Below are 12,849 nucleotides of genomic sequence, written 5' to 3' on the forward strand. Positions count from 1 at the left end.
TTTGAAGTCTGGCAAATCAATACCTCCCATTTTGTTTTTATTGCTTAAGATTGCTTTTGCTATACGGGGTCTTCTCTGATTCCATACAAAGTGTATAATTATTTTTTCTAAATCTGTGAAAAATGATGTTGGTAATTTAATAGGAATTGCATTGAATCTATAGATTACTTTGGGTAGTATAGACATTTTAACGATGTTAATTCTTCCAATCCATGAGCATGGTATGGATTTCCACTTACTTACGTGTTCTGCAATTTCCTTCCTTAGCGTTTCATAGTTCTCTTTATAGAGGTCCTTTACCTCTTTAGTTAAATATATTCCTAGATATTTTATTTTCTTTGTTGCTATTTTGAAAGGTATTGAGTCCTTAATTTGGTTCTCCGATTGAATGGTATTGGCATATATGAATGCCTCTGATTTGTGTGTATTGACTTTGTAACCTGAGACATTACTGAATTCGTTAATTAATTCCAGGAGTCTCTTGGTTGAGTCCTTGGGGTTTTCCAGATACAACATCATGTCATCAGCGAAGAGTGAGAGTTTGATCTCTTCTGTCCCTATTTGGACACCTTTGATTCTGCTCTCTTGTCTGATAGCTCTCGCAAGGACTTCCAATACTATGTTGAAAAGTAATGGGGACAGTGGGCAGCCTTGTCTGGTTCCAGTTCTGAGTGGGAATGCTTTCAATTTTTCCCCATTCAGTATGATGTTGGCTGTGGGTTTGTCATATATGCCTTGTATTATTTTTAGGTAGGTCCCATTTATGCCTATGTTGTTAAGTGTTTTTATCATAAAAGGGTGTTGAATTTTGTCAAATGCTTTTTCTGCATCTATTGAAAGGATCATATGGTCTTTATTTTTGCTTCTATTTATGTGGTTAATTACATTTATAGATTTTCGTATGTTGAACCACCCCTGCATCTCTGGGATGAAGCCTACTTGGTCGTGATGAATTATTTTTTTAATCAGCACTTGGATACGATTTGCTAGGATTTTATTGAGAATTTTTGCATCTACATTCATGAGAGAAATTGGTCTGTAGTTTTCTTTTTTTGTTGCATCCTTTCCTGGTTTTGGTATCAATGTTATATTGGCGTGGTAGAATGTGTTGGGGATAATTCCATCCTTCTCAATATTGAAGAATAGTTTATGTAGGATGGGCACCAGTTAATCTTTGTATGTATGGTAAAATTCAGGTGTGAACCCATCTGGACCAGGGCTTTTCTTTTTGGGAAGGTTTTTTATTGCTGTTTCAATTTCAGTTCTTGATATTGGTCTATTCAGGAATTCTATTTCTTCCTGATTGAGCTTGGGAAGGCTGTGTGTTTCTAAAAATTTGTCCATTTCCTCCTCATTTTCCAATTTGTGTGCATAAAGATTTTTGTAATATTCATAGATAATGTCATGTATCTCTGTGGCTTTGGTTGTGATTTCTCCTTTCATGTTCCTGATGGAAGTTATTAAAGATTTTTCTTTTCTGCTCTTGGTTAGTCTAGCCAGTGGTGTGTCTATTTTATTTATCTTTTCAAAGAACCAACTTTTTGTTTTATTAATTTCCCTTATAGTATTTTTGTTGTCTTTTTCATTTAATTCTGATTTGATCTTAACAATTTCTCGCCTTCTGCTGGGTTTGGGGTCAGTCTGTTCTTCTTTCTCCAGCTCTTTGAGTCTATTCATTAAGTTGTCTATTTGTAAGTTGTCTGTCTTTTTGAAATAGGCATTTATGGAAATGAATTTTCCTCTCAGGACTGCTTTAGCTGCATCCCATAGATTTTGATAAGTTGTGTCACCTTTGTCATTTAATTCAAAGAATGTTTTGATTTCTGACTTAATTTCTTCCTTTACAAAATTGTTATTCAGAAGAAGGTTGTTTAGCTTCCATGACTTTGAGTAGGAATGAGAGTTCCTGTTAGGGTTCATTATTACTTTTATTCCATTGTGATCTGAGAAGATGCAGGGTATGATTTCTATTTTTTTAATTTTTTTAAGATTTGTTTTATGACCTAGGATATGGTCAATCTTAGAGAATGTTCCGTGAGCCAATGAGAAGAATGTATATTCAGTGGATTTCGGGTAGAATGTCCTGTAGATGTCAGTCAGGCCCATTTGTTCTAGCATTCTGTTTAAGTCTACTATGTCTTTGCTTATTTTCTGCTTGGAGGATCTGTCCTGTGCTGTCAGTGGGGTGTTAAAGTCTCCAACTATTAAAGTGTTGTTGTCTATCATTTGGTTTAGATCGAGTAGGATTTGCTTTATGAATCTGGGTGCACCTAGATTGGGTGCATATATATTAAGTATGGTTATTTATGTCTTCTTGTTGAATTGTGCCTTTCACCAGTATGTAGTAACCGTCTTTGTCTTTTTTTACTTTTGTTGGTTTAAAGACTAAGGTATTGGAAATTAAAACTGCCACACCAGCTTTCTTTTGGCTACCATTTGCTTGAAATATCAAGTTCCATCCTTTTATTTTCAGTCTAAATGCATCTTTGCCAGTTAAGTGAGTTTCCTGAAGGCAGCAGATACTTGGTTTGTGTTTTTTTATCCATTGGCCCAGTCTATGTCTCTTGAGTGGGGAATTCAGGCCATTGACATTAAGTGAGAGAACTGATAATTGGGACAGATTTCTGTTTATCTTATTGGGTAGAACTTCTTTGCTATGTTTTCTCTCTTGAGCCATTGTGGTGGCTAGAATTTGATCTTTAGCTCTTGGGTGGTTTTACATTCGTGGGTCTTTGTTGTGATGATCCGTGTGTAACTCTCTTTTGAGTACTTCTTGGAGGGGTGGTCTTGTCTTGGTGAATTCCCTCAGTCCTTGTTTATCTGAGAATGTCTTAATTTCTCCTTCATATAGAAAGCTTAGCTTAGCTGGGTACAAGATTCTAGGCTGGACATTATTCTGTTTCAGAAGAGTGAGAATGGGGCCCCAACTTCTTCTTGCTTGTAAAGTTTCAGTTGAGAAATCTGGCGTAATTCTAATGGGTCTCCCTTTGTATGTTACTTGTTTCTTTCTCCTTACAGCTTGAAGAAGGGTCTCTTTAGTGGATATTTTGGTCAGTCTGACGACTACGTGGCGTGGTGTTTTCCTATTTGCTATGAATCTACCAGGGGTTCTTTGAGCTTCCTGAACCTGTATATCTAAAGTTTTAGCAAGGCCTGGGAAATTTTCTTCTATTATGTCTTCAAATAGTTTATCCAGCCCTTGCTTATTATCTTCTTCACCTTCAGGGATGCCTATAACTCTCATGTTAGGTTTCTTCACATAATCCCACATTTCTTGAAGACTCTGATCTTTTTTCTTATTTCTTTGCTCTATCTCTGTGACTGTCTTATTTAATTGGAAAGAGTTATCTTCGATCTCTGAGATTCTGTCTTCTATTTGATCTACCCTGTTCTTGAGACTTTCCACTTTGTTTTGTAGCTCCCTGAATAAATCCCTCATTTCTAGGAGTTCAGTTTGGTTTTTCTTCAATATGTCTATTTCTTTAGTGAATTTTTCTTCCAAATCCTGGAATTTTTTTGCGGTTTCTTTGCGTTGGATATCAATTTTTTCTTGTATATCATTCAGCTTATTTATAACCCAAGACTGAAATTCTTCTGGTAACATGTTGGTATTCTGAAACTGGCTTGTGCCAATTGGAGGAGAGTTGGTATTTCTCTTTGGGGGCGAGGTTTCCGTTTGGTTTTTTGTGCTCCCCATATTTTTCCACTGAGCCCTTCCCATCTGGCTCTATCGTTAGATCTTTTCTCACAGCTTTAGTCTAGTTAACAGCACGTCTTGTACTCTGTTCTTAGGCTGTGAAACAGTCTAGGTATGTTGCTTCCTTTATCTAGAGGGGGAGACTGTTGTGTGTTGTTTAGAGTTTTTTTTCTATCTCAGTTGGGGGACTGCTTCTGATGGGTCCACCCCCAGAGGATTGGCTTGACCTAAGACCAGTTTGGCAAGTTAAATCACTGTGTTGTGGACTTTCAGTTAGTAGGCAGGATTCACACTATTTGCAAGCAGAAAGCCTCTTCTCCCTCTCTTTTTCTTTTTTTTTTTCCCCCCTGACTTTTGGTTCTTCCTCTGGATGTGTGGTTTCTGTCTCTTTCTGCAGGAAAGACACTGGCTAGGCAGAGGAGGCAGTGCCCTCACTCCCTCAGTGCCCCAGCTGCTGCAGCTCCCACGGGCTAGGGTCTACACTGTCCCAGTGTTCCCAAGGTCCGGGCTCCCCACTCTTGCGTCTGGGGAAGCACTCAGTGTTCACACCTGGGAAGGGGACCTGGAGAGGGTCTATGGATCAGGGGATGGAGCCTCCTGGGGAGCCGCCTGGCACCCTATGGCTCTGCAGCAGTTAGACCTTGGCCCGCACAATTGCTGCTGCCCACCCGCAGATCACTGGCACTGGGGGGCAATTTTCAGGGTCTGATAGGAATCAGAGCTGGGGGTCTGGAGCACTCAGGAGTATACAGTAGCTCCTGGGCTGGAGGGCCACCGGAAAGGAGAAAAGAAAAAGAAAGGAAAAAAGAAAAAAAAAAAAGAGAAACAATATGAATAACAAGAAGAAGAAAGAGAAAACAAGAAAGAAAAGAGAAAGAAAAAAAATAGAGAGATTAAAAAAAAAAATCCCGCTTTAATACTTCACGCTCGCAGCCCCTCGCCTCGGTGCAGGTCCGCGTCTGTCCCTTTAAGAGATAGGGCACCGGAGACCCGCCAGAGTCCAAGCTCTCACCCGCCTATGTCACCTGTCCTCGGAGCTCCACGTCTCCCGCGGTGATTCTGCACCAATTTCAGTCAGATCCCTGACCGAGGCCGGGCGAGGTGGCTCACGCCTGTAATCCTAGCACTCTGGGAGGCCGAGGCGGGTGGATCGCTCGAGGTCAGGAGTTCGAGACCAGCCTGAGCAAGAGTGAGATCCCCGTCTCTACCAAAAATAGAAAGAAATTATCTGGCCAACTAAAAATATATATACAAAAAAATTAGCCGGGCATGGTGGCGCATGCCTGTAGTCCTAGCTACTCGGGAGGCTGAGGCAGTAGGATCGCTGAAGCCCAGGAGTCTGAGGTTGCTGTGAGCTAGGCTGATGCCACGGCACTCACTCTAGCCCGGGCAACAAAGTGAGACTCTGTCTCAAAAAAAAAAAAAAAAAAAAAAAAAAGATCCCTGACCGAGTGGATGTGGGGGGTCAGTGGGGAGATCAAGCCGCTTTGCTGTGGGGCTGAACCTGCCCCACTCGCCGGTGAGGCGGGCACGGCCGTCCCGCAGTCCGCTGTTTTCCGTCCCGCACTCTCCAAATTATCTCGGTCTGATTTCCCACTCGCCTCTGTTTTTTCCTGTTCCCTGTGTCCCACGGTGATTCTCCGTGGGTTCACCCCACCGTTCCTGTGGAGAAGCAATCCTCTAGCGTTGTGGCAGGTGGAGATCCATGCCTTCCTCTCCGGGAGCACAAATCCAGGAGGTCACCTCCACTCCGCCATCTTCTATTCGTGCTCACTTCCTTATTTCCTATCATTCATTCCTTCTGTATACAGTTTTCTTCTTCCCAAAAGATATTTTTAAAAATTTACCTTAGTGAGGGTTTGCTGATGGCAAATTCTCTTCATTTTTATCAGCAAAAGGCTCTTATCTTCTCATTATTATTGAACAATGGTTTAGCTAGTAGTCAGGATTCTCCAGAGAAACAGAACCAAGAGGATGTGTATTGATAAATATAGATAAACAGAAAACATACATACCTACATCTAGATAGATGGATTGACAGAGATAGACTGATCTATCCATCTATGGAGATTTACTTTAGGGAGTTGGTTCATGAGATTATGGAAGTTGGTAAGTTCCGCAATCTGCAAGGCAAGCTAATAACCCAGCAGAGCCAATGGTTTGGTTTCAGCCCAAGTCCAAAGGCCAGTAGGCTTCAGATCCAGGAAAAGCCATTGTTTTAATTTGAGTCTAAATGTGGGAGAAAGCCAATGGCCTAGTCTGAAGGCAGTCGGGCAGAAGGACTCTCCTCTTACTTAGAGGAGAGTCAGCTTTTTGTTCTATTCAGGTCTTCAACTGACTGGATAAGGCCTGCCCACATTAGGGAGAGCAATCTACTTTACTCAGTCTACCCATTTAAATGTTAATCTCATCCAAAAACATTCTCACAGACGTACCCAGAATAATGTTTGGCAAAATATCTGGGCACTCTGTGGCCCATTCAAGTTGACACATAAAATTAACAATCACAGCTAGGCATAATAGCCTGGGTTGAAAGTGTTGGTTTTCCCCCCAACACATCAAAGATAATATTCCACTGTCTTCTGGCTTCCATTGTTGTGTTAAGAAGTCTGCTGTCGTTCTAATACATCCCTATGAGGTGATCTCTTTGTCTTTCTGGTTAGTTTTAAGACTTTCTTTTTGTCTTTGTTGTTCTACAATTTCACCATGATGTACCTAGGTATAGATTTCTTTTTGTTTGTTTTTCTTGAGTTATGTTGTGTTTTGTGAATCTAAAGATTTGTGTCCTCTATCAGTTCTAGAAAATCCTCTACCACTATTACTTTAAATTTTGACTCTCTTCTGTTTCTCTAGTCCCTTCTTCTGCAAATCCGATTAGACATGTTTTAAATCATTCTATTCCCATATCTCTTACCTTCTCTCTCATATTTTCTATTGCTTTATTTCTCTGTGCTTCATTCAGGGTAATTTCTTATCTTTAGAGTTCCTAATTGCTTCTTCAGCTGTGTCTTTTCTGTTGTTTAATCCATTCACTGGGTTTTAAATTCCAATTAATATATATTTTGTTTCTACAATTTCTGTTTCTCTTTTTCAAATCTGATTTGTCTTTTTAAATAAAATCTCAATGTGTACTCATGTTTTTTATTTCTTTAATAAGTTGAAAATGTTTATTTTATAATCTGTACTGTGGAGTTTTTTGTTTTGTTTTTATTAAGAGACACTGTCTTGCTCTGTTGCAGAGGCTGATCCTCCTGGGTAGCTAGGATTAGAGGCATGTACCACCATGTCCAGCTAATTTTTAATTTTCTTTGTAGAGACACAGTCTCACTATGTTGCCCAGGCTGGTCTCAAACTCCTGGCCTCAAGCAATCCTCCCACCTCAGCCTCCCAAAGTGCTAGATTACAGGAATGAGTCACAAAACTTGACTATACCATTGACTTCTAAATAGACTTTTAATACATTGACTGCCTTGTGAGTTGTATTTAACTCAGGCTAGTTTTGACCCTGGGCCTTGTGAAGCAAAACCCTGAAGTTGGTTCATGATAATCTTACTTGTTCTTATTGTTACAATTAATACTCACAATTTAATTCTAAAAATGTGGATTGTGTTGCATATAACTCATGCACAGAAAGCAATAAGAAATAACAAATTAGGGCCGGGAGTGGTGGCTCACGCCTGTAACCCTAGCACTCTGGGAGACCGAGGCGGGTGGCTCGCTCAAGGTCAAGAGTTCGAGACCAGCCTGAGCGAGACCTCGTCTCTACTAAAAAAAATAGAAATAAATTATCTGGACAACTAAAAGTATATATAGAAAAAATTAGCCGGGCATGGTGGCGCATGCCTATAGTCCCAGTTACTCGGGAGGCTGAGGCAGTAGGATCGCTTAAGCCCAGGAGTTTGAGGTTGCTGTGAGCTAGGCTGATGCCATGGCACTCACTCTAGCCTGGACAACAAAGTGAGACTCTGTCTCAAAAAAAAAAAAAGAACAAATTAGAAAGGATCATTTTGTTTTAATAAAACACCATGGCCCCCAGGAAAAATATTTTTTCTAGTTTGATAGTCAATGTGTTCATTTTAAAACAACTTCAGATTTACAAAAAAAGTATGAAGGTAATACAGACAGTTCCTATATACCACCACCCAGTTTCCTCTATTACTATTAACATCTTGCATTAGATTAGTGCATTTGTCACAATTAATGAACCAATATTGATACATTAATATTAAGTAAAATCATTATTTGGTTTCCCTTGGTTTTTATCTAATGTCCTTTTTCTGTTCCAAAATTCCATTCAGGATACTATATTACATTTATTTGCCATGTCTCCTTAGATTAGTCTTGGCTGTGACAGTTTCCCAAACTTTCCTTGTGTTTGAAGTCCTTGACAGTTTCGGGAGTACTGGTCAGATATTTTGTAGAACATTCTTCAACTTGGATTTTTCTTATGATTAGACTGGAATTATGAGTTTGGGTAAGGAAGGCCACAGAGGTAGAGGGACATTCTCATCATGTTATATCAAGGGTACATGTTATCAACGTGACATTGCCACTGATGTTAACCTTTATTACATGGCTGATGTAGTATTTATAAGGTTTCTCCACTGTAGAGTTGCTATTTTTGTCCTTTCCGTATTGTACTCTTTCTATGTGCTGTTCACCCTTAAAGGAGTTAAGTTACATAATTACATACATGTATGTACATAAATTATTTGAAATTCTTCTACATAGGAGATGTATCTGTTTTCCCCTACTCATTCATTAATTCATTTATATTAGTATAGACTTGTGAATATTTGATACCTTAGGTTACAATCCAATGCTACTTTATTACTCAAATTTTTCTGGCTTTGGCCACTTGGAGCTCTTTCAGTTGGCTCCTGTATTACTGTTACATATCCCCTGCCACATCACTGTTGGATTTTAGAGCACCTCTTACCTTCTGGCACTACATGATGTTCAGTCTTACAATCTGCTGTTCTTCTAGGTGCCCTGGTTCCTTTTACTGAAAAGTGGTATTATTATAATAGAAACCAAGATCTGGGTGCTAGGTGTATCCAGTGATTTTATTATCTGAAATTCTTGTGGATCTAATTGTGCTCTTTGCTGACTCTGCTGAACTTTGGTCCTGCTGAATTGTTTCCATGTGTGTGTTGTAATTTTGGATTGTGAGCTCCTATTTGAGGGTCCTTTGTCTTTGGGAAGTGCATGCAGTAGGGTTCAGGGAGTGCCCTTCCAGAGAGATTTTGTGTTCTGACAGACACTATGGAGCTAATATTGGCTTGGGATCATTTTGTCCCTACTGTTAAAGTCTTAGTTTGAGGTTACCAAGACCACATGGGTAGTATAGAGTCCAACTCCAAACACACATGAGGACAAATCTCTGATTACAGAGTCTCACGTGGGACTGCTTTCTCCCAAAGTCTGGGCTGAGATGAAGAAGCTCCATTGTCAACCCCTGTGGAAGTGTATTGCTTTTTCTGGTCCTTTTTGTTTCCTACTGAAAAATAAGGGAGCTGGCTTTATGTAGAGGTCTCAGCTCCAGCTCCACATTTTGTCTCCTGATCATTAAAACCCAAGCCCTTCAGTTACTGAGATCAGCGATGCTTCTCCCAATCCTCATAGCAGTGCTTTAACCATGCAGGCTTTCAGATTCTTCTCTTTTTGGCTCCTGGCGATTCCCTTGACTTCCTTGCAAGATTGACTGTGCATTTAAAAGGATATTTGATAATCTTTAGAAGTTCACTTTTTCTTTTATAGCAGAATAGTTTTCAGATGAATACTAGTCCTCTGCCTTATCACTGTTAAGCTCCATTTTTTGTTTTTTTTGAGACAGAGTCTTGCTCTGTTGCCCAGGCTAGTGTGGCACGGCATCAGCCCAGCTCACTACAACCTCAAACTCCTGGGCTCAAGTGATCCTCCTGCCTCAGCCTCCGGAGTAGCTGGGACTACAGGTGTGTGCCACCATGCCTGGCTGCTTTTTTCTGTTTTGAGTTGTAAGTTTTTTTCTAAACTTTAATTAGGAATAGATAATTCTTGTGTTATATATAATTTTTTAAAGCATAGAAAGTTATAAAAATCTCTTCAAATCATTCTAGAAAATTTGCATAATCCTGGTATAAAAAATAAATAAAAAGAGCATATACCAAAAAGAAAGCTATAGTCCAATCTCGTTTCAATATAAACAAAATACTAGAAAACCTTATCCAAAAGTATAGTACAACGTAACTAAGAAGGACTCATAACAGAAATACAATGATGGCTCAATACTGGAATGCTTATTACTGTCACGTAGGGGGTTCTTTAGTGCCAGAACAAGCAGACCCAATGCCCACCCCAGGCCCTTAATATATGCTGACATCTGGATTTGCCTTTGCCTGCTTCTCTTGCCCTAGAAAGCTGAGGCTGCAGCTTAATTGGCCAGATGCTTCCTCCAGGGTAAACCAAGTTCCTCAGAGTCTCCGCTATGACTAGACCCTGGTCCCTGAGAAAGGAAGCCACAAGAGAGAGTGGAGATGGAGAAAAAATATATTAGATATTAAGGGGAATGGGCAGAGACCCTCTTGTACCCCCTACTAGTAATAATAATGAGGGGGGGATCAGAAGTGCTCTGGGAAGAGGGATGCTCAGGTGTGCATAGGTGGGAAGGCTCCAGAGAAGGGGAGCACGTTCTGACAGGTGTGGAGGTGAATGTGCAGAAGAGTAGCTCAGGAGGGCCAGGGTGCAGCTGGGGAATGACTACAATTATAAAAGTATCTTTAGTCTCAAAAGGATACATACATGGGGGTATAGCTCAGGGGTAGAGCATTTGACTGCAGATCAAGAGGTCCCTGGTTCAAGTCCAGGTGCCCCCTGTGTCATCACTCTTTTACTCTAAGGGAAACATATCCTCTTGGCATCTAGTAGACCCAGCTTCATGGAATCAAATTTTCCAACCTATAACTTAAGATTGATTAAAGTGTTCTTCTTCTGACATTTTTCATACATTTCATTTTAACTTCCTCAGCCATAATCATTTCCTGGAAGGATAGAGGAAGTCTGCCCTAGGCTTCCTTTGTGTTTCACTTGAGCCTAATTATTACCATCCTGATTTAATTTGTTTATACCAAACTTGCTTTTTAAAAAAAATGGATCTGAGACAGCTTATAAAAAACACAGTAAAACTGTAACTGGTCAAACAAGTATAAAAAAGCAAGAGCTGAATGTCTAGGACAGGTGGTAAACAATTATTCCTGAGAGCCTAGGTTAGGAGAAGCTACAACCGTGGAATATAAAACATAACTTCTAGCTTCCCCGTAATCACGCAGTGTGAAAACATACCAATTCATCAACTGAGAAAAATATGTTCTCAGCAGGCATTCATATGAGAGGTGTTTTTAGATGGAACGTTGGAGAGATGATGATTACTGCCAGGGCAGCCATTCAGGGTATACTTTACACAGTTGCACTGTTACATAGTACCCTGGAGTTATGCAACACAGTGACACTAGGTATTTCATGTTTTATCCATTTTGCAAAAAAAAAAAAAAAAAAAAAAATTCAGAAACAGTGCTACACATGTGTGCGTGTGGCAGAGCCTACAAGTTCACTACCCAAGATACGTTCTCCCTTCTTCCTTATTAATAAAATCCTGATTTTATACTGAGCAGTTATATTCCCAGCTAAAAAGGCCACATTTCCTGGCCTGTCTGGCTAGGGGAGGCAAATGAGCAATAAATGACAGTGACTGGACAAGACAACTGGGCAAACTCAAGAGATGGACAAATATGGCGGGTGCCCCTTTGTGCCTTCACTCCTGCTTCCTGCTTGAAATACAGATGTGATGGCTGGTGCACAGTCTGCCAATTTGGACCATGAACCAACTTTGAGGAGGGGATCCACATTTTAAAGAAGGCTGAGCAGAGAGATTAACGGAGCCTGTGTCCCTAAAGACACCCTTGAGTCACCATGCCAGCCCTGGTCTGCTGGCCTCCAGATGTCCTTTACAAAAGAAAGATATAAATTTCTATCTTGTTTACAGCTCATAGGAGAGATAGACCCAGATGACTATGAAGGCTCAGGCCTTTTCCCCCGTCAACAACTTACCTTACCAAGCACCGAGCTCAATAGGTCTGAGTTAGTCATTAAAAGGAGGCTTTTCTAACAAGGCTATTTCCTTCACCAGAAAACTCCCATTGTTATAGCGTCAACCACGTGCTCCCACGGCCCTCTCAGCTCCCCTGTAACAGTGTAAAGCAGCCCAGGAGAATGGTCCTTCTATAGCTGCGTATCTCATGACACAACCAGCTCTGCCTGGGCCGAGCCATGAGGAGAGCTCAGGGGACTGTGCACATTCAGCCATTCCACGGCCTGTTAGTTCCCCCAAGAACTTCCTTTCCTTCACATTAGGAATGCAAGGTCCTCCAGTGAGTGAGTCTGTACCTTAGTACAGTAGCCACCTTCACTTCTGGTCGGTTCTTCGCAGCTGAATGCAGTTCCTGATTGCTGGTGTAGGATTCTTGTACTGGTTTGGAAAAGACAGCTCTGCACAGGGCTCACCAACTGGACAGAGTGGTGAAGTCACACGCACACGTCGGGAATTCACCGTTGGTATGTCCTTCACACCGGTGCTACTCAAAGTGTGGTCCGTGCACTGGGGCCAGTCCACGAACTCTCTGTTACTGATCTGTGGTAGGCAAAGTTCAGAAATTGAGAGTAAATGCTTAGAAAGTCTGTGACAATCTGACGTTGGCCAGCTTTGATGTTGTGGTGGGTCTCAAAGTCTGCAAGTCTGGTCACCTACTATTGGTACATGACGGATTTTAAGAAAATAAAAATATAGTTGGCTTTTCAGCACAGAAGTTTGGAAAGCCCTGCTCTGATTCACCCTTGTTGGAGGTCCGTTTCTTAGCACTCGAGTGTGGAGCAGTAGGGACCCCAAGGTTTAGCTCCCTGCCTTAGGGCCTCAGGGCCCCCCAGCAGAAGCTGGATTAAGCAGTAGAGGTTTATTTAAAATAGCTCTCTCACAGGGGAGGAGTCGTGGAAAGTGAGTCTGCAGGCCAACTGTTCAGGAACAATGGCCAAAACCACGTCGCAGAGCTGGCCTGATGAAGGAAAAACGACAGCACAGGCACCATCTAGACGCTAAGTCCCCGCTCCAGCCAGCAGCCAGC

At 41.1% G+C, this 12,849-nt stretch overlaps 1 non-coding gene across 1 annotated transcript; it reads left to right on the plus strand.

Moving 5' to 3' along the window:
- Positions 1-10,479: 10,479 nt before the first annotated feature.
- Positions 10,480-10,551, plus strand: TRNAC-GCA. Its single transcript has one exon. It is a non-coding gene; the product is annotated as a tRNA-Cys (tRNA).
- Positions 10,552-12,849: the final 2,298 nt, after the last annotated feature.

The sequence above is a fragment of the Lemur catta genome, chromosome 11 (genome assembly GCF_020740605.2).
Source record: "Lemur catta isolate mLemCat1 chromosome 11, mLemCat1.pri, whole genome shotgun sequence".
Lineage (NCBI taxonomy): Eukaryota > Metazoa > Chordata > Mammalia > Primates > Lemuridae > Lemur > Lemur catta.